The sequence below is a fragment of the Urocitellus parryii genome, chromosome 3 (genome assembly GCF_045843805.1).
Source record: "Urocitellus parryii isolate mUroPar1 chromosome 3, mUroPar1.hap1, whole genome shotgun sequence".
In the NCBI taxonomy this organism is placed as follows: Eukaryota; Metazoa; Chordata; class Mammalia; order Rodentia; family Sciuridae; genus Urocitellus; species Urocitellus parryii.
The window spans coordinates 6,545,982-6,567,432 of NC_135533.1; the positions used below are offsets into that span (position 1 = coordinate 6,545,982).

A 21,451-nucleotide genomic window follows, 5' to 3' on the forward strand; every position below is an offset into this window, starting at 1 on the left:
ATTCATCTCCCACTGTTTTCTCTGCTAACTTTCTCTACTGTAGTCTGCTTTCCCCTCTCCCTCTTCCATATTACCTGGCCCTGCTCCATCCCCCTTTGCATAGGTAAAGGACACATGACTCCATTGTTTCTCCTAGGTCCACACCAGTTGCCAGACAAGTATCAGGGGTCAACGGCCAGCATCTCATTGGGAGTTCTTCTTCCTTCCAAGGAGGATGTAAGCCACCCTAAAATTTAAAATCTCAAATTGTTACTGAATAACAAACACAAATATTCAGTAATATATTTACAATGGGTGAAGCTCCTGATAGATCTAATCCATAAGGGTTCTGGAAGTAGACAATGAAAAAGCTGCTCTGGTGGTTTATTTAAGGGGGTACATCAAAAGCAGAGATGAGGTTTTAAGGGCAGAATCTTGCTTCATGATGTCTTGCAGTCAGCAGGTTGATTGACATCTTGGCAGGTCACACCCATCTCAGGTGCTGTGTGGGCCACAGCAGATCAGGATAGAGATTCACAATGTCCCTGGGCAACTGACCAGAGGAAATGTCCACTGGTCATTCCCAGAAACCAGATGCCTCCCTCCAAGAGCCTTCCATGCATGGTGACCAACATGCAACCTATGGACGGCTCCTGACAGACAAGAGCTGATGTTCCTGTTCTTTAATGGACCTCACATGAGACCCAGTAGAGCCTCTTCTATATGCCAAGGCCTCAAGGAGGGGCGCTTGTTATTTCCCTCCACCACTCCCTCTCTCACTAACCCACACTCATGGAGCTTGTAAGGTGCCAAGTCTGTCATCCATATTGAGGCCACAGGGATGAGTGAACATTGATCTTGTTCCTTAAAAAGACTTAGTGCAAGTAAGAGAAAAACCCATGAGCCAAAATATTCTCTCAAGAAGCAGGAGCCTGAATAAAAAACCAGAGGGAGAAAGGAGTTAGGATTCCCCGCCCAAATGAAGCCACCAGGCAGGAGTACACCCAAGGGTACTCTACAGGGCCTCCCCAGGTCTATCTGATGGGGGGTGTTATGGTATGGATGTAAGGTATCCCCTAGGAGCGCATGTGTGAGACGATGAAAGAAGGTTCAGAGGAGACATGATTGAGCTATAGCCTAAACCTAATCATTTCATTACAATTACAGTGTGACCTTTGAAACTACCATTTGCTTTCCTTCAGAGGTAGGATCATCAGTTCATCTGAAGCCACTCTTGCTGCTCTCTGGTCCCTGGGGGACTGTGGGAAAGTCTCACTCAACTTTTCTCCTGTAGAAGTTGGCCTTCGACATTTCCTTCCCCCAGAACCACCTAATTTTTCATTATCTCAAGTGAGCAAGGCCCAGTTACCAGTGCTCGAGCCCTTCGCTTGCCTGAGGGTCTTTTGCCTGGTACCCATTCCTGGTTCTAGTCAGGGCACTCTGATTAGAGAGGAGCCCACCTCAGACTGGCAGAGACACAGAGGACGGTGGTTGGCAGGGTGGAAGGGAGCTCCTGGCCCGACAGGGGGCAGTCTGAAGACCCAGGCTCATGTACTGGGCAGGACCCAGGGAAGACAGGCCAGGACCTCAGCCAGCCTAGTTAGAGAGCCATGCCCACCTCCAGAATGAACCCTGGCTATAGCCTGGGTCTCACTTACAGTGTCTGCACTCTGTCACTTCCAGGATGAGCCCCACATCTTGCCTCTCTTTCTGTGTAGTTTATCAGCACTCATAGTCTCACCCAGGTATACAGTTGGCCAAGCTAAAGACATTAGCAATTGTGCTGGATGATTTCCTATGTCTGCTGTGGTGGGCTGTGGTGGACAGATGTTCAACCAATCACCTATGGGATGCTGCCGTGAAGGCATTTTTGGATGTGATTGACACTTAAATCAGAAGACTCTGAGCCAAGCCCATTGCCACTCCAAGTGTAGGGGCCCTATGGGACCTTCTCTTCCTAAGGAGGAGAAGAGGAGGCTGCTGAGGAAGAGAGATTTGTCAAACCCCTGATTGGAGAGTTTTACTATAAGGTCTGGTGACCTGGCTGGAGCAGGATCTCAGCTGACTCTGGCACCTGTTGCTGGGAGCTGACAACACATGCCAAAGTCACTTCATCCAGCCAATTACAGACAGCTGTGTGCATGTGGATCCTTGGAGTGTGTTATAAAGCAGGGTGAGCAGCAGTGTAAATAATTCTGAACTGTGCCCTGAGACTGTCTTCAGACCAGAGCTGCCACATCTGCTCCTCCAGGGTCTCCAGATTGTGAGGCAATCATGCAGAAATCAGCATTATGCACTCCACAACTGTTTGGGACACTTCTTAAAATATTCTCTGTCCCAGGATCCATGAGCACTGAACTCATCTTTGAAGGTTTCATGATGTGTGAACACCTAGCTTCCTCGTCTCTCTCCATATTCACAGCTGAATCTGTGTGGTTGAAAAAAGTTGGAAACAGAACACTGTGTTCATTGAGTGCAAAGGAGGGGGCACCTGGATTTGAACCAGGGACCTCTTGATCTGCAGTCAAATGCTCTACCCCTGAGCTATACCCCCTGCTCTTTATGTGTGACTAATAAGCACTCTAAAGCTGCCTGACCACACCCTGGATTTTACCTCCTTCACATGTGTACCTGCTACTGTCAGGCCATGACACATATCATATCCTGGAACATCATTTACACCTACAAATGTAAGTTCCAATACCATTTTCCTGCCTATTAGAATTACTGGATGTTAGGATGGATATTAGCAAGGGACTGTGATCCCTCCACTCAAAGTTAAAGTTGTAAGATTCCAATCAGAACTAATCAGAAAGACTAGGGGTGGTCTGTATTTTTAGTGAGGGAGCTGGTAATTCTGATGTAAATCCAGTCTGGGTGACTCTGATTCAGCAATATGTCGCTCCATAATGTCAACTTTACAGAGCAACTAAGGAAGACCTTCAGAAAAACACACAGATCACTGGCCACAGGAGTCCTCCTTCTGCCAGGTAACTGGTGGCACCAGAGACAACTGACACAGCCTTAGGAAGAGTGGTGCTGCAGGTGAATGGCAAGGAGAACACTGACCAGAGAAAAGACCAGTGTAGGTTTGCCAATAATAACTTTAAAAAACACCAGTAGAGGACACCTGGATTTGCACCAGGGACCTCTTGGTTTGCAGTCAAATGCTCTACCCCTGAGCTGTGACCCCTTGACTGACTAGGTTCACCTTAGCATGTGTCACCTGTTCCCACACCCAAGGACTCCATGGTGCACTGAGAGTGTTATTCCTTCCTCCTTGATGGAAACTGCACATGCACCACAGCCTGACAAAAGACCCTGCTTCAGGCCAGGAGGTCACCTTCCAGTCTCCAGAAGACTTTCACTTGTCTGCAGGCTCTTTCCTACCCAGTCTGATTGTATGCACATTCTAGATTCCCTCAGTAAATGGAATTTTCCCCTCTCCCTTCACTCAGAAGTTGAGATATATGGGAGGGAGGAAGGCTGGGTCCTAGTTGTGTCAATCTAGGTTCTTTTTTTTGTGTGTGTGTGGTGCTGGGGAATGAACCCAGGCCATGTGCATGCAAGGCAAGCACTCTACCAACTGAGCTATATCCCCATCCTAAGACAAATCTAGGTTCTAATGATGTTTGTTGAATCCAGGTGAGGTTTCTCTGTATCAGAGATCCATGAGCTTAAAAGACAACATTTTTGATCATTGCAAATACAATACACAATGCAAATACAAAACCAAACTTTCTTCAATAAAAATTCCAGCATGAAGATTGGAAAAACTGGAAGTACCGCAATTTCAGAGAAATTCAAATTTTCGGGAAAAGGAGCTATGTCATTTTTTATAATCTGATGTTACAGTTGGAACACCCTTCTAGATGCCAACTTCAGTATATTCCAGCATAGTGCCAATGATAATACATAAATAACCACTTGAAAACTCAGTGGTGCCACCAATAGTCACCCAGGATTAGGGAAGGTTTCCTGATTAGGCCCTGATTCTGTTACCTGGGACTGACTGCAATTCAGACCTTCTGCATAAGAACTTCCCTTGCTCCACCTTTTCAGAACCCCCCTTTCCATCATTCTCCTTTGCAGTTTATGACAAAGTCAGTAGCAAATATGTGCCTTGGTGAATGAGCAGTCTTCTCAGCTTGCTTCCCATATGTGGAATATTAGAGGCCAAGAGATCTTTTTACTTCACACAGTCTCAATGTCTTTTAGTAAAGGTTGCTAATGCTTTGTCTATACATCTCTCAAAAAAAAAAAAACCTCATGAGTGTATTTTTATATTAGGCATACATCAAGTGTAAATTATTCTAATTAGGATCCTCTTTTGTGGTTGTACATGATGAGGATTCTTATATGAAAAACTCTGGTGGATTCTTATATGAAGATAGGAAAGTTATGTTCGATTCATTCTACTGTCTTTCCTATTTCTATTTCCTCTCCCTTCCCTCCATTCCCCTTTGTCTAACCCACTAAACTTCTATTCTCCCTGCCTTGCTGTATGTTAGCTTCTGCATATCAGAGAGAACATTTGACCTGTGGTTTCTTGGGATTGGCTTATTTCACTTAACATGATTTCTCCAGATCTATCCATTTACCAGCAAAAGTCATAAAGTCATTCTTCCTTAAGGCTGAGTAATATGCCATTGTGTATATATACCATGTTTTCTTTATCCATTCATCTATTGAGGGGCACCTAGGTTGGTTGCATAGCTTAGTGATTGTGAATTGAGCTACTATAGACATTGATGTGGCTGCATCACTGTAGTATGCTGATTTTAAGTCCTTTGGGTAGAGACTGAGATTGGGATATCTAGGTAAAGTGGTGATCTCATTCCACATTTTCTGAGGAGTCTCCATACTGCTTTACAGAGGGGTTGCATTAATTTGCAGTCCCACCAGCAATGTATGAGTGTACCTATTTCCCACATCCTCACCAATGTTTAATGTCACTTGTATTCTTGATAATTGCCCTTCTGATTGGAGTGAGATGAAATCTCAGCGTAGTTTTAATTTGTGTTTCTCTAATCTCTAGAGATGTTGAACATTTTTTTCATATATGTTTTTTGCCATTTGTATTTCTTTTTCTGTGAAGTTCCTGTTCAGTTCCTTTGCTCATTTATTGATTGGTTTAATGGATTTTTTGGTGTTAAGTTTCTTGAGATTTTGTATATCCTGGAGATTAATACTCTACCTGAGGTGTAGGTGGCAAAGATTTTCCCCATTCTGTAGGCTCTCTTCATGTTTTGATTGTTTCCTTTCCTGTGAAGAAGCTTTTTAGTTTGATACCATCCCGTTTTTGATTCTTGATTCTTTGATTCGTTAGGACTCTTGTTTAGGAAGTTGGTTCCTAAGCTGACATGATGGAGAGTTGGGCCTACTTATTCTTCTAGTAGGTACAGGATCTCTGTTCTAATGCCTAATCCTTGATTCACTTTCAGTGAAGTTCTGTGCAGGGTGAGGGAGGGGGGGTTCAATTTATTCTGCTACATATAGATTTCCAGTTTTCCCAGCACCATTTGTTGAAGAGGCTATCTTTTCTCCAATGTAGGGTTATGGCTCCTTTGTCTAGTATGAGACAACTGTATTTATGTGGGTTTTCCCCTGTGTCTTCTATTCTGTACCATTGGTCTTCATGTCTATTTTGGTTCCAATACCATGCCATTTTTGTTACTACAGCTCTGTAGTATAATTTCAGGTACCTTAAGCAGTATGACATTCTTTGTCCCTTCTGATTCACTTTGCCTTGAAGACCACTTTGTCTGATAGGAGGATAGTTGACAAGATCCAGATAAATAATATGTCTTTTCTCATCCTTTTATCTTCAGTCTGTGGATGTCTTTGCCTTTGAGGTGAGTCTCTGGTAGACAGCATATTGTTGGTTCTTGTTTTGTAATCCAGTCTGCAAATCTACATCTTTAGACATAGATTGGATGATGAGTTTAGGCCATTTTCATTTAGTGCTATTATTGAGAACTGATTTCAGGGTTTTGATGTGAATTGGTTTCTCCTGTGATTGACTGTTCTTCTGGAGTAGTTTCTCTATTTGCAGGTTTCACTTTTTTCTCAATTCTTCATGAAATATTTTATTGAGTATGTTTTGTAGTGCAGGCTTCCTAGTTGTGAATTTTTTTAAACTTTTCTTTGTCATGGAAGATTTTAATTTCATTTCCAGTTCTGAAGCATAATTTTGCTGGGTATAGTATTCTTGGTTGGAGTCTATTTTCATTCAGAGCTTGGTATATATTATTCCAAGACCGCCTAGCTTTGAGGGTCTGGGTTGAGAAGTCTGCTGAGATCCAGTTTGTTTTTCCTCTAAATGTGACCTGTCAGGTTTTTGGAAATCTTTAAAATTCTCTCCTAATTCTGTATGTTAGGCATCTTCATAATACTGTGGTTCACTATGAGTCGACTACCCCAGATGCCAGCACCACATCATAGCTGCAAAATGGTTCCTTTGTCATCCAGGAGCAGTAGGAAGAGATGCAGCTTGACATTGTGAAGCACACCTTTTGGTAAGTCTGGCCGTAAGTTTGATCTGGGATCTCTCTATACCCCGACATGCCACAAACATCCTAAAAATGTGTGTTCCTTTAATTTCCTTATTCCTCCACTTTGATTGTGGGGGGACTGGTCTGAGTGGCTCTGTTGGCAGTGGTGAGGGGCAGTGGGGCTGAGGCTCCTTCTTTATTTTGTAATATCCAACCTCCTGAGTCCCTGATCTGCTTTGAATGTCCAGTATCAATTCCCAGTACAGTCCCTTTTTATTCAACCCACCTTGCTGAGAAGGTTCCTATCTGCTTTCTTGCACCCATACCATGGTGCAGCCAGGAAAGCAACCTCATCTGTTCCACTATCTTGAAACCTCCCTCATTGTGACATAACCATTCGTGCATGGATTATACTATTTCAAAAGGTGATGGGCACTTTTTACAGGGATGGTGGGATGTGTCGTAATTGCTATGTCTTTTCTGGGAGGGTACTTGCAAGCAGAATACTTTAAAGTGGGCATTTAGTTCATCTTGTATGAGTGTGCAAAGCTGTATGTACATGGTTAGCCATTGCAGTGTAGTTTGTAAGAATGAGAAAATGAACCTATTCTGTGTGGGTGCTCACACTCCACATGAACAGACTATTTGCATCAACAGTATTTCTGTGGGCTATTAAGATGCCTGGAACGGGATGATTGAAAGCAATTTTTACCTTCTTCCACATTTTAAAAAACTTTGTCCCTCAAATCTAATTCGGAGACACATTTTAGCTATGGCATCTCTCATGGGTCCATAAAGATATGCAAATAAAATGGTTCTCAAAGATAGTCCTCAAGCAAATGCTGTATTTCTTGAGGTTGTATTGAAAGGGTTGTCATATAACTGTTGTGTAGGAGGCAGAAGTATGGACATGTCACACATAGTATACTCCACTTTTCCCATCTAGATTTAGTTTTCAAGGATCTTCTGGCATCTCGGTTCCATTGGTTTTTTAAATATTTTGATTTCCAATTTGAACCAGCACATTAAGCAAACAGTAAAACTAATTTCTGCTTATTCAAGTAGGACTCTGAACCCAGAATCAAACCAATAAGAAACTCTGTAGAGTTTAACATTGCTATTTTTCTCTCCTTGGTCCACAGCTGTCATGAATTCATTTCTACATACAGACCTCCGATTTTTGCTGTTACGAAAAAGCATAGTCTGGTGATTATTCTGGCATTGAAACCTCCACCTGCAAGGTGTGACTCTGAAGTTGGCATGCTGGAATTTTCTCAAGTTATTGATCAAAAGACAGAGGCAGTAGGGCTGAGATAAGAGGAGAAGCAAAGTAGAACAGGGTCAGCTCAGTGGGAGAGCAGGAGGGCCTCCAGCTGTCAGGGAGGGTTGCCCTCTTCTGATGAGAAAACCTGCAGGTTGTACAAATCCTATGAATTCCCATGACAATTCTTGGGATCTAATTTTCCAGATCAGATCCCTAATTGTCACACCTGGGAAGCTGTGAATTAAATTTACATCATAATTTAGCAGTCTTGCAGAATCAAATATGGCCTGGAATTCTCTGGAAATTCTTATGACTGCTAGAAATAGCAATTTGGATTCTTTATTTTTCCCCACAAATGTCAATTCTACCCCTTTGTGAAGTTTTTTCTATTATTTTTATTAGTGCATAAAAATTGTACATAAGTTGGTTTCATTTTGACAAAATCAAACATATGGAATTTGGTTTCAATTCCATTCCCCCTTCTTGCCCTCTCTCCACTCTCCATTATTCTCCTTTCTATATTCTATTGATTTTCTTTTCACTCACTTATATTTCATTGATGCTTTCTACATATACATAAAGGTGAAATTCTCTGTGTACCAATTGTATATACATATAACATGATTTTGTTAAATTCATACCCTATTTCCTCCCATTTCCCATCCATTCTCTCTCCCTCTGTCTCCTTCTTCCACTCAACTGATAGTCCCTTTATCCTTATGATATTTGATACTTATGCACCTTCTTTCTTCCTTTAATTTTCTCACACTTCCACATAGGAAAGGAAACATTTATTGATTTTTCTGAGTCTGGCTTTTTCACTTAACATGATGTTTATTATTTCAGACCATTTGTCACCAATTTTCATTGAGTTCTTCATTGTGTTCAAAAGGAGGGGGCACCTGGATTTGAACCAGGGACCTCTTGATCTGCAGTCAAATGCTCTACCCCTGAGCTATACCCCCTTCTCTTTATGTGTGTCTAATAAGCACTCTAAAGCTGCCTGGCCACACCCTGGATTTTTACCACCATCACATTTTTACTTGCTAGTGTTAGAGCTTCACATGCATTGTATCCTAAAAGTCATTTAAAATCCAAGTGTAAATTCCAATACCTTTTTCCTGCCAATTAGAATTATTGGATGATAGGATGAGCATTGGCAAGGGATTGTTTCCCCAGCCCCACTGAACTTTCATGATTCTAAGTTGAATTAATCAAAAAAACATTTGGCTGAGCACAGAAGCCCAGGGACTGGAGAGGGCTCTTGCCTGTTGAGAGGCACAGAAATATCTCCAAGCTTCAGGTGAGCACAAGCTACAGACACAGAGGTGATAAACCATGGATAAGAGTGACTATACCTCCTCCATATGCTGAGGAGGCACACTGGAGAAGCCAGGACAGACTCTGGAGAGTGGGGAAGATGAACAAAGACCTTTCTAATAAGGAGACTGCTAAATCAGGAAGGTAGAAGGTGATACTGCAGGGTGCTCCTGGATTTGAACAAGCGACTTGCAGTCAAATATAGAGATACTCCCCAATTCTTTAAAAGAATGAAAAGAAAGGAACATAATGACATAATTCATATCCTTTCCCATAAAAAGAGGGTGATAATTTAGAACCCTCTGCCACAGATTTGCGTGGAACCATGTGTCTGGCTCCATTCTTTACTCCAACAACAACTGGAGACTCCAGAGCAAAGGTAGAAATAGCCACCGGTATTTGCGTTCATGGAACAAGAAAGGAGCTGTGAGGACAAAAGAGAGGCCACAGGCAAAGGCCTGAGAGGAGCTGGAGTCATGACTGAGGGGCAACTCTAGGGTCCACAATGGGTACACAAACAGGAGAGCCACAAGGTTGCCCAGGATCATGGCCCAGAGAGAGATAGAGAAGAGGGTCAACAGGAGGATAATGAATAGGTTCAGTAAGAATAGGAAGATGAGGTAGAAATGAGGAGAGGTGTGAGCAAGAACCTGCAGGTTCTAAGACCTTGAGAAGGAATAGCCATGAGTGAGGTTTGGGTTTGGGTTTTGTGTAGAATAAGACTTGACTGTGCATCTGAACACACAAATAGCTAAAAATCAATACAAGACACTAATGAACAATTAAACCAGAAGTTTTCTTTTCTCTCACACAAAATACAATTGGGTGGTCCAGGTTTGGCATGGCATAGCATAGGGAAAAGTTGCCACAGTCCTTCTCTCCAGGTATTCTAGTGCTCTGCCTTCAAGGTCCCAGTTGGCATCTCCCACTTTAGGATCACAACACCGTCCACAGAGCAGCAAAAGAAGACAAGAGACAAACCTCTTCCTGTAAAATATTGTGCTAAAGTGGATTTAGGGTGGGGCCTGAGAAATGGCACTCTAATAGACTGTCCTGGTGATTCTAATTCAAACTTGGGGTTAAGAATAACCACAGTAGAGCCTCAGCATTGGCTGCTTGTGGTAAAGAGAATGTTTATCTGGTGTGTACTGAAGAAGAGGAGGAAATTGAGGCATCTGTGTAGGAGAGGATGTCAAAAGTAAGCATGAGTAGGGGGCACCTGGATTTGAACCAGGGACCTCTTGATCTGCAGTCAAATGCTCTACCCCTGAGCTATACCCCCTGTTGCCTTGTGTGTGTAATAAGCACCTTAAACCTGGATGGCCACACCCAGGATTCCCTACCTGGAGATGTGCACTTGCTAGTGCTCTGCCATCATACACTAACTTCCTGCTAGGCCACACCCCTTCCTGTCTATACACCTGTAGGTGTAACCAGCACCTTCCTCCTCCTTAGAACTTGCCTGAGTGGGGGCCTAGAAATGGTGGAAGTCTGCAGCAGGAACCTCTTTCACACTGAACTAGAGGAGCCAGAGTACAAGAGCTGGCTGCTCAGCAGACCCTTTGGAGGTGAGGTTGGCACTGGGAAATGGCACTTTGATAGACTGTCCAGGTGATTCTAATTCATACTTGGGGTTGGGGTCTGGGATGGGAAAGAGCAAAACTTGGTTTCTCCCTGAGACGTCCATCCTCTGGGAAAGGACCTAGGGATCCTGTGTGCTTCTAGCAGCTCGCTGCAGGATCTGACTCAGAGACAGGTTTGATCTATTGCTTTGATCTGTGCCTGTGTTAGTCAGCTTCTAACTACTGTGACTCTTTTAGTCAGTTTCTCATACTGTGACCAAAACACCTGACAAGACAAATTTTATGTGGTACTCATGTTTTCAGAGGTTCATCCACCCCAGTCAGCTCCATTCTGCAGGTCTCCAGGTGAGGCAGAACGTCATAGCAGATGCTGTTGTAGAGGAAAGCAGGTCAGGACATCACTCCAGGAAGCAGAAAGAGATTCCCTCACCACAGACAAAATATATACCCCAAAGGCAAGTCCTCAGTCACGCACCTCCTTTAGCCACACACCACCTACTTCAGTTACCAACTGGTTAAACCCTATCAGGGGATCAAGGCACTGATAATATTAATGCTCTCTTAACCCAATCATTTCACCTTAAACCTTCTTTCATTTTCTCACACATTAACTTTTGGGGGACACCTCATATCTAAATCATAATGGTGCACATAATACCACACAAGAACCCCATTTAAGGAATAAATGTTGATTTTGGCTCATGAATTCAGAGGGTCAGTTCATGGTTATCTTACTCCAGTACTTTGGACCAAAGATGAGGCTGAGTATCATGGACAAAGAGCGTGGCAAAGGAAATCTACTCAGTTCATGGTAGTGTTAAACCACGATGCAAATAAAAGACCACTGACTCTATTTTTAAATCAAATAAAAGCAAGCTTGTAATTCCGGCCCTACAGGAATGTCTCTCCCAAAACCCGTGGGAATACAAGACAGTACTCCAGCTCTCTAGGAGCACAGCTTTATAGCACAGAACGTTTCAAAAAGGGAGGCGTGTCTTGGGAACTTACAGACAACAGAATTTTGACAAGCATCAAACAAAGGCAGGTAGTAGGTTAATGGTCTAAATGGTTCAGTATTTAGAGAGTAAATTTAGATCCCAACATCAGAATTTTTGAGGCACCATTAGGATTTCAGAGAGGGTTGTTATCGGGCCAGGGAAAGCCAGAATTTACGAGAGGCCACTAAGATTTCAGAGAGGGTTGATATCTGGTCAGGGAAATCCAGAAATAGGTGAGTTCAAGGCACGGGCAGGCATTCCAAGTAAGTTTAAAACATTAAAATATGGCCACGCCAAATAGAAATCATAATATTTTACAGATAACAGAAATGAATATTTTATAACTTGTGACAAGATCGCTCCTGATCTTAAGAGGGAATTAGGCTGGGTTTATCAGGAGGCAGGAAACAGAGATAGGAATTGAACCACTAGGAACTAAATTTAAACTCCAGTGATAGCCCAGTGGCTACTTCCTCCAGGTATACCCCAGCTGCCTCCAATTACCACCCAGTGAGTGCAGCCAAATGGTTCATCCATCAGATGGATTAATGCACAGTTTAGTTCCTTTATAAGGGAAGGGCAAAATTCAGCCTATGTAGGGGGCACCTGGATTTGAACCAGGGACCTCTTGATCTGCAGTCAAATGCTCTACCCCTGAGCTATACCCCCTGCTACTTTTATGGGGTTCATTATATCTTTGAGTCCTACAGCCACTACAGACAACCTATGACATGTGAGTCACTACCTCAGGATGGGAGCTCTTGGCAGCTGCCAGGCCTGGGTCAGAGGAAACTCACCATCCTGCTGCCTACAACAGACAGCCTCCCCTCCACAACAGTCCTCAGCCTGTGTCTTCCCAGCTTTGGGGCCCTGTGCAGGTAGCAGCCTGGAGAAGCACTAGATGCTAGAATGGGCCTCACAGCCAAATACTGCGCCTTCATGGTGGGACCTACCGGAACACACTCCAGTGATACAGGAGTCTGCTCTGACCCACTTCTTCACATTTGGGACTGACCCTCCTCCCAATGCTCAGTTCAGGGCACGTTCTACAAAATTAAAATCTACAACAAATGATAACCCTTCCAACTTCTCCTCCAGTTAATATACACTGAGAATGATGCAGACATGGAAGTATATTTAGGAATCTGAATATTGAAGAACCAACACCAAGAGAGCTCAAGGAGCAGGACATGCTCTCAGCAGCTTGGCAGGAGCAGGGTGACACAGATGCCTGCAGCTTTGACTCTGATGACTGACAGCCTGGGTTTTAATTTCAGGAGCTGGACACTTCTTCCTTGTTCCTCATCTGTAATCCTGCAAAATGGGGATACTAACAAAGGAAACTATCAATAACATGAAGAGAGAGCTAATAAAATGGGAGGAAATCTTTACCACACGCACATGAGATAGAGCAGTAATCTCCTGAGTATATAAAGAATTCAAAAATCTTAACACTAAAAACAACAACAACAACAAACAAACAAAAACAAATAACCCAATCAATAAATGTATAAGGATTTGAGTAGATACTTCACAGAAGAACTTGTACAATCAGTCAAAAAATATATGAAAAAATGTACAATATCTCTAGAAATTAGAGAAATGCAAATCAAAACTACTCTAAGATTTCATCTCACTCCAGAATAGCAGTTATCCAGAATACAAGCAACAATAAGTGTTGGCGAGCATGTGGGGGAAAGGTTACACTCTTTCAGTGCTGGTGAGACTGCAAATTGGTACAACCACTCTGGAAAACAGTATGGAGATTCCTCAGAAAACTTGCAATGGAACCACCATTTGACCCAGCTATCCCACTCCCCAGTCTCTACCTAAAGGTATTAAAATCAGCATATTACAGTGACAAAGCCACATCAATGTTATAGCAGCTCAATTCACAATAGCTAAACTGTGGAACCAACCTAGGTGCCTCTCAATAGATGAATGGACAAAGAAATTGTGGTATATACAAACACTCAATGGAATATTACTCAGCCTTAAAGGGTAATAAAATTATGGCATTTGCAGGTAAGTGGATAGAGTTTGAGTATAGCATGCTATCAAGACCAAATGTTTTCTGTTGTAAGTCCAATGCTGATCCGTAATGGGGTGGGGCAAGGGAAGAACAGAGGAACTTTGGGTTGGGCAGAGAAGAGTGAGCATAGAGGAGGAGTGGTAGGGAAGGAAAAGATGATGGGATGAGAATTATTACCCTATGTACATGTATGATTGCATGAATTGTTACTCTGCATCATATACAAGAGAAGTGAAAAGTTATGATCCATTTGTGTAAAAAAAAGAGTGTACACTTTGTTGGGTTGTTTATAGACTACATGGTTTAATTCATATGAAAGACTGGCACGTACTAAGTTTTTCATATTGTTTGATGAACACATAGGCTCCCAAGGAACCAGCTCCATTCAAGTAAAGAGAATAAACAATGGAACTCAACCTGCAAGACATCACATATAAAAGTATTTGAATAAATCAGAGTATCTTTCATAAGAGAGAATTAGAAGCTGAACTGAGGAGCAAAGATTACCAAAATGAACAAATAGGTATTTTGAATGAATCAAATGAGATGTTCAAGAAATGAAAATGTAATTGACATGTTTCCTTTTTATTTATTTTAAGGAGGTATAGGATATTCAATAAAGTATGTGAGTTATCATGAAGAGGTTGATGGAGGTTGATGCATGCACATGTGTAACCACCTGAGTCAAGGCACACTTAGTCTCTAGCACTCAGATGCTCCTGTGGACTCCCTCCTTATTATTGCCTCCTGCAAAGAACATCAGCGTGGATGAGTTGGCCTGCTGTGCAGCTACAACTACATGGAATCAGACAGGAGATACTCTGAGTCTGGCCCCCTTCACCCATCCTCACGTCAATAAGATCCATCCACATCTGTCCATTGTCGCAATCATTTATTGTTTTCCATTCCTGCTCTGTGGTCCATGGCTGACTACAGCATGATTTGTCTGTCTGTCCCACTGATGACAGACATTCCATGTGTATCCAGTCTGAGCTCCTGAGGGCAATGCTGCTGGATTTCCTGCATGTGCATGGACACTCTCTGGGGTCTATATCTAGGAACAGAACTGCTCCATACTAGGAATTCATGTTTTCAGTATTGACTATGCCAGATGGGGGTCTAAGTGGTCACACCAGATTCCACTGCACCAGCAGGGTGAGCGTGGGTGCGATCACACATCCTCACCAATATGTGGAATCCTCAGTGTCCACCATGGTAACCATCCTGCTGAGATGTAGGACCATCTCACTGTGGTTTCATTTGTGTCTCCGTGAATGCAGTGAGGTCCGAACACTGTTTCACACTGTGGTCTGATGCACACTCAGTTTGGGGACACGTCTCTGCTCACTTACCTACTGTGTTGTCTACACTCTTTATTTGCTCTGTGCAAGTTCTTCATACATTTCGTCCATGAACCCTTCTTCAGTAATACATGCAGACTCTCCCGCCCCATGTGTTGCCTCTTAGCTCTTTAACTGGTGTCCGTTTTGTGACACATGAGAACTGTACATATACACGGGACATGTATTGTGGTGATTTGATGCATTTGAACATTATTTGATGTTAAAATCAGGTTAAACACCCGTCTCCTTAAGCATTTTTCATTTCTTTGTGGTGAAAGCATTCAAAACCTTTCTTCTCATTCTTTTGAAATATCCACCTCACTGTCATTCTCTGCCTTCACCCTACTGTGCATCCAGAACTTACTTTTCCCAGTGGTGTCTAGTAATGACCTAGAGTTCGTTTTCATTCTGTCACCCTTATCCATCTGTTTCTGTGGCTGCTGTGCATCTTGTGTCCACCTTCACGGGCCTTTCCTTATGTTTTCCTGACTCCCCGACTTGTTGTTTTGCCTGTCACTCTGAGGTTCGAGACACACTGGGACCTGATTTTTGAGTGTGGAATGAGGTAGAGGCACCTCTCTTTGCTGATGGCCACCCCAGACTTCCACACCATCTGCTGGACAGCTGGCCTTTCCTCCCTGCTCTGCAGGTCATGGTGGCCATCAGCCAAGTCTGTGAGGGGCTCTCCCAAGGATCTGCTCTCACCTGTTGGGCTCTGCCTGTGCTTGCACCAACCACGGGAACCCTTGCTTCCCGGGCTCCAGTCAGTTTGGAGATCTGGCAGGGCAAATCCTCCAGCTCCTTCCTCTTGTCTGGCAATATGGGCTACTGCAATTCCATCCCATCTTCACACCCTGCATGTTTAATTTCTCTCTTGATATTTTGATTATATTGCTTTGACATTCTAGATAAAATGCGGGGAAATTGACATGTTTGTCATGTTGAGGTATCCAATCCCTAAACTGTCCATCTTTTCACTGTTTTTGTTCTTCCGTTTCTCCTCATGATACTCCATGGTTGTACAGATCATTTACACATCTTTGATTTGATTTATTCCTAGGAATTTGATATTTTTATGTTCGTCAAATAGAACGTTTCATTTTCTAAAATTTATGGCCATTACATTGGAATGCAATTACTTTCAACTTTGAATCCAGTCACATTGCTAGACCAGCGAATAAATCTAAAATAATAAAATGTGCTTAGAGACCCTTTTGTGCTCCCATGATCAATCGCATCATTTGCAAATTAAGGAGGTTTCATTCTCCTTTAAAACTGCACATTTTACTTTATGGTTTTTGAGCCCTAACTGATTAAGAAGCTCATTAAGCTCATTAAGAAGAGCAGTGGTGATAATAAACATTTTTGTCTGGTTCCCAGTTTTCAGGAAAAGCTTTCAACATCCCACCAATGGATAGTATTTCATTTCATGTTTTTGGTGGATTCCTGGTCACATGTTATAGAGTCGGGGTGCTTTCCCTAGTTGGCTAAAAACTTTCTAAAACTCATAAATGCGTACTGAATCTGATGAATGTTTACCTTCGTGTCTTTTAACAAGCAGAGGATTTTTCTCCATTAATCTGGGGTCTCGGTTTGGATTTCTCTAGAAGTAAATTTGATGCCAAGTAGTGTATTTGGGGGATAAACCCAGGAATCCCCAGTAGAGTGGGTATGTCAGTCAGAGAAAGGAAGGAAGGAAAAATAGCTGGATACAGGAAAGTTGGCATCACAAGGCAGCTGGAGCATTGTGCCACTTGGAATCTCTGAAAGTGTGTGCCCTGCCTCAGATCACCTTCCCCAAAGGACGAGGGATTTATCCACCCACTCCAGCAATAGTGGCTGCTCCTGGGGATGGGGTTTAATTTCCCTGGGACTTTTGGGTTTTGCCTGTTCTGGCAGCCTTAACAAGCTGTCAGAGTAAGTCAAGGTGGGTCAGTTGGCACTTGGGCCTGTCAGCACAGAGATGACGAAAGCTGATCCATAGAGGGTCAAAGCATTTGCTATAAATAGTATGTTCCAAATTGCATTAACAGAGCTTTCTAATGATAAGCCAACCTTGCATTTGTGGATTAAAATTAATTTGGTTATTATGTGTTATTTTTAATGTAACAATAAATTTTATTTATTAAAACATTTATAAATTTTTAAAAAGTATTTCATTTTAGTTGTAGTTGGACACATTACCTTTATTTTATTTTTATGTGGTGCTGAGGATCGAACCCAGTGCCCTGCATGTGCCAGGCGAGCACTCTGCTGCTGAGTCACAACTCCAGCCAATATAAATTGTTTTTATTTTTTTTTTAATTTTTTTTTTATTTTTGGCCTTTTTATTATTATTATTCTAGCAATGTTGGGCTTCCACTCTTATTTTTAGATAGTTAACCCATTGGTATCTTTTTGCTTTGTATATGATCCCAACTGAAGAAAATCATTCCAAAACATCAATAATTAATTCAGTTAAGAGAGGGAAAATTCTCTTTGGATGCAAATTGTGCCAAGGAGGTTGGCGTGAGGGTTAGAAAGAAGAAGAAAAATCAGTCTTTGTCAAACTAGACAGGAGCTTGGGTCAAGTTTGTAAAACCAAACCTGGAATTTCCTACCATCCTTCCTTTGTACAGGAGAAATCATCCCCTCTTCTCCATCACTCTATAATGTAATTCTACTTTTTTAAAGGATATCTTCTCTTAATTCTCACCTCCAATAAATATCCAGACTAAATATTCACTACCTATTATTAAAACTTTTTTACAAACTCTGTGGGAAAGATTTACCCTGAGATAAATAGTTAACAGAGAGGGGATTTTGTAAAGATAAAAAGGTACAAGACAAAGTTGTCCCAGTATCAAAAATGAGAACATTTTTACCACCAGTGATTCGGTGATGAAGCAGGTAAAACACAGAGCATCAAATTGATATAAGAAGAGAGAGTATTTCTGACAAGGCCTGGTACCTATTGAGAATCTCAGCTGCATTACACAGAATTTGTGCTCAGAGAGGAAGGAAACAGTACAAAGCAGCCTTATATTCCAGGGAAAATGGTGGGATTGGTGATTCATTAGAATTATTAATTAAATCAGAATTCTTTACCCCTTCTTTCCAGGCCTCCTATATATGTGTAGCTGAGGTCTGTTTTCTGTAGTACACTAAGGGAAAAGAATAGCCTATAAAGAACAGGAGACATTGCCTGGCCCAGGTTCTTGGCCTCCTCTACATGTGGCTAGAGTACTGGATTATTTGCTGATCCAATCCCTGATTTTGTGTACTATGATCATCCTCCCTGGTCCACCCTCAATTTACTACAACCCTATCACCCACCCTGAAGAATACAAAAGCTTTCAAATTCTTTGCCACAAGGTAATTTAAAAAATGTAGTTTCTTCGTTTAAAGTTACTAAAATTTGGTTCATCTTTTAGTAACAGATCTTTTCCTTCCCAAAATCCCTCCCTCAATCAGTCCTGTATGATCACATAATCCTCCTCCTCATCTTCCTCCTCATCTTCCGAAGTTCCTCTTCTTCCTCTTCCTCTTCTTCATCTAGACAAACTACCACCTCAGCTGGCTCAGGTAATCGAGAGTCAAACCAATCCAGTACCTGCTGGGTGCTAAGTCTTGACGCCTGACTCAGCTGAGGGACATCAATTTCCTGTAGCTGTTGGTGGGCTGCCCAATACTTCTCCAAAGGTCGTATATCCAGTGGGAGCGGGGGAATTGGCAGAGGTGGTGTCTCAGCCCATTCTTTCAAAGAGCGGGTTGACGGTGGTGTAGGAATTGCTGGGTCTTGAAAACTAGGGGCACCAGGTATTGCAATTGTCCCGAAACCATTTTAGTTGCCCATGCTTCAAAGCATAGCGTGTGTCACCAAACCACTGAATGATCTCAGGCTGAGGTCAACCAGTGATCTGTTCCAATTTATGGTAATCCTCACGCGGTGCCCATTGGCACTGTAGAAAAAAGGATTTGAAAATAGCCAGCTGCTCTTTGGTTTTACGCTTAGTCTTTCACTGGCGTTGCATATCTGGGGAAAGATAGTCTGTGGACCCAACCCTACCTGGTACTGAGTTATGCCGTAGCCCTTGAGGCCAGGCTGGCTCCAGATGTGGGGGTCTTGCCTGTTCCTTGGGTGAGAGTGACTGTGGGATACAGCCTAGTGACTGGAGGGGTTTAGAGGTGCCAGTAGCTCCATTAGCCAGTACCCGGAAAGAAGAGGAGGTAGAGGAGGAAGAAGGAGTCAGACTAGGTGCTGACTCCTCCTTACAACTACTGGCAAGTAATGAGATTGATGGGGGCTTATCCAGAGCACGTGACTGGTGGACAGCTATGGAGTGGTTCCCGGAAGAAGTACCTACACCATGTGAGTGGCCAGGACCACTGCCTGCCAGTTTCTTAGAGAGGCCACCGCTTTGAAGATACTGCCAAAAATCTGACTGGGAGAATGTTCCACTGCCAGGTGTCAAAAGGGACTCCTTGGCTTTCCGGTGACTCGGTGGCAGTGCTGATATATGAGAGAACTCCTCAGGTTCTACCTGCAATCCTTTTATGGGGGGGGGGGGCTCTCTAAAAGTCAGAGGGCCTGTTCCAAGACCAACTTGTTCTGGAGGTGGCACTGGAGAAGGTGGCACTGGAGAAGGTGGCACCTCCTCTGGTGGCCGCCCTGCATGATGAGTAAAAGAGAGAAGGGATTTGAAGTGGAGTTGGTCCCGATGGTAAACCACTCGTGCTCGAGTCTCTTCTATTTCTTCAGATGACCAGCTAATGCCACAGCGGAGGCGCTGGGCCATGAACCAAGTCTTGACTTTCTCCATCTGTAGCCCATAACGTGGTCAGAGAAGGGCCATGTCTGCTAGGCTGGGATAGGGAAAGTAGATGAAAGTTTGTAGCAGGTGTTCATTGCTGTCTAGCTCACTGGTCTGGGCTGCTTGGGTCCACACAGGCTGTAGCTCCTCAGAAATTGAAGGAAGGCAGATGAGCCCTGCTGGTGAGCTAGTAACACTGCTGGCCTCTTTATTAGGAGGCATGGTGCGGTCTGATTTGTGCCCTTCAGAGACAGCTGCTTCAGCCCTGAGCTTTATTTTCTATTGCTTTCCCCTTCTTTGCCCCTGCCTCCCCAACCCTCCTCATTACATTTGGTAACAATGGCAATTTCTATCAGCCATCCTACTTCCTTCAAACTAATATCTGGCAAAAATATGGGGTAACCAATAGAAAGACATGTACACTCATCTTTAAGGCTAGAAACTCTTGATCCCCTGAGGTTTGAGCCAGGATTAGTTGTTGAGAGCCACAGCCAAAGTCCATAAATTGTTTCTAATATCATAGTTAATATGCGAGGTTGGTCTGTTGTTTTCTGTTCTTACACAATCTTTGGTATTTTTCATAGCCTGTTTAACTAGCTATATAAAATCTTTTGGGAAGGTACCATTTTATTTAGTTTTTATTTTCAGAAGTGTTTGCCTAAGACCTGCATCATTTCTTTCTGAAATGTTCAGTCAAACAAATGTTGAAATTACATGTATGGAGGATTTTTTAAAAAAAAAATTTAATGACAAAAAATTTTCAAGAACTTAACTTTTTCAAGAGTTATAGGATTATTTAGGATTTCTATTTCTTCTTTATTGATTATGATAAAACTATGCCAGAGGATGAAGACAAAGATCAAACAGGTGAGGAAAAACGTCTTGGGGGATCCTGGGTACTGCTCAAGATCTCAGCTTTCAAGATGCAGGTTAAAGATTCTTTCCTCTGGGCCCCCTACAACCCCCAGTCAACCTCTAATGTGCCTCCAGTGTTCCAATTGCTCTACTTATATTTACATTATAAATGTAAATAGGACTTATTAAGGATCAGTTGTGAACAATGCATTATGAGATCTATAATCTCATGGATCTCCCTATATTTCAAGAAAACATGTTCTTGGGCTTGACTCATTTGGACACACTCTAACAAATCTGGCAGGAGATACATACCATGTCCTGCTCTTACAGGGATGTGGGAGGGACCACATAACAGTGGAAGCTTTCTGGGCATATTTTTGGCATATTATTGGTAGTTGGGAGAGTGTGGAGCTTTGCCATCAACTGCTCAGGAAGTGCATGTACTAGGACCTGGATCAGATCAAGTATTGTATTTTCTATTCAGCCAGATCAGTCCTCCTAAACTAACCAAAGTGGATTAGTGAGAAGGGAGAGAGAATTAGGACAATCAACCAAAGGATTTCTCTCTCCTCATGCATATTGTATTTTTCTAAAAAATGTTCTACGCCAACTTGTATTAGGTTTTATTGGCAAAATTGGCTCATAATCTCTTTAAAATATTTTTAATTCTATAGAGAATATAATCATGTAAACTTTTACTTTTTTGATGTTGACTATCAGTGTTTTCTTTTATACTTAATGTTGTCTGAATTATCATTTTTGTTATTTATTTCAAACAATAACTTCA

At 42.5% G+C, this 21,451-nt stretch overlaps 4 non-coding genes and 1 pseudogene across 4 annotated transcripts; all 5 read right to left on the minus strand.

Moving 5' to 3' along the window:
• Positions 1-2,461: 2,461 nt before the first annotated feature.
• Positions 2,462-2,533, minus strand: Trnac-gca (transfer RNA cysteine (anticodon GCA)). The gene has a single exon. It is a non-coding gene; the product is annotated as a tRNA-Cys (tRNA).
• Positions 2,534-8,630: 6,097 nt separating this feature from the next.
• Trnac-gca (transfer RNA cysteine (anticodon GCA)) lies at positions 8,631-8,702 on the minus strand. The gene has a single exon. It is a non-coding gene; the product is annotated as a tRNA-Cys (tRNA).
• Positions 8,703-10,267: 1,565 nt separating this feature from the next.
• Trnac-gca (transfer RNA cysteine (anticodon GCA)) lies at positions 10,268-10,339 on the minus strand. The gene has a single exon. It is a non-coding gene; the product is annotated as a tRNA-Cys (tRNA).
• Positions 10,340-12,235: 1,896 nt separating this feature from the next.
• Positions 12,236-12,307, minus strand: Trnac-gca (transfer RNA cysteine (anticodon GCA)). Its single transcript has one exon. It is a non-coding gene; the product is annotated as a tRNA-Cys (tRNA).
• Positions 12,308-18,462: 6,155 nt separating this feature from the next.
• Positions 18,463-20,028, minus strand: LOC113198453 (homeobox and leucine zipper protein Homez pseudogene; annotated as a pseudogene).
• Between the last annotated feature and the right edge of the window lie 1,423 nt (positions 20,029-21,451).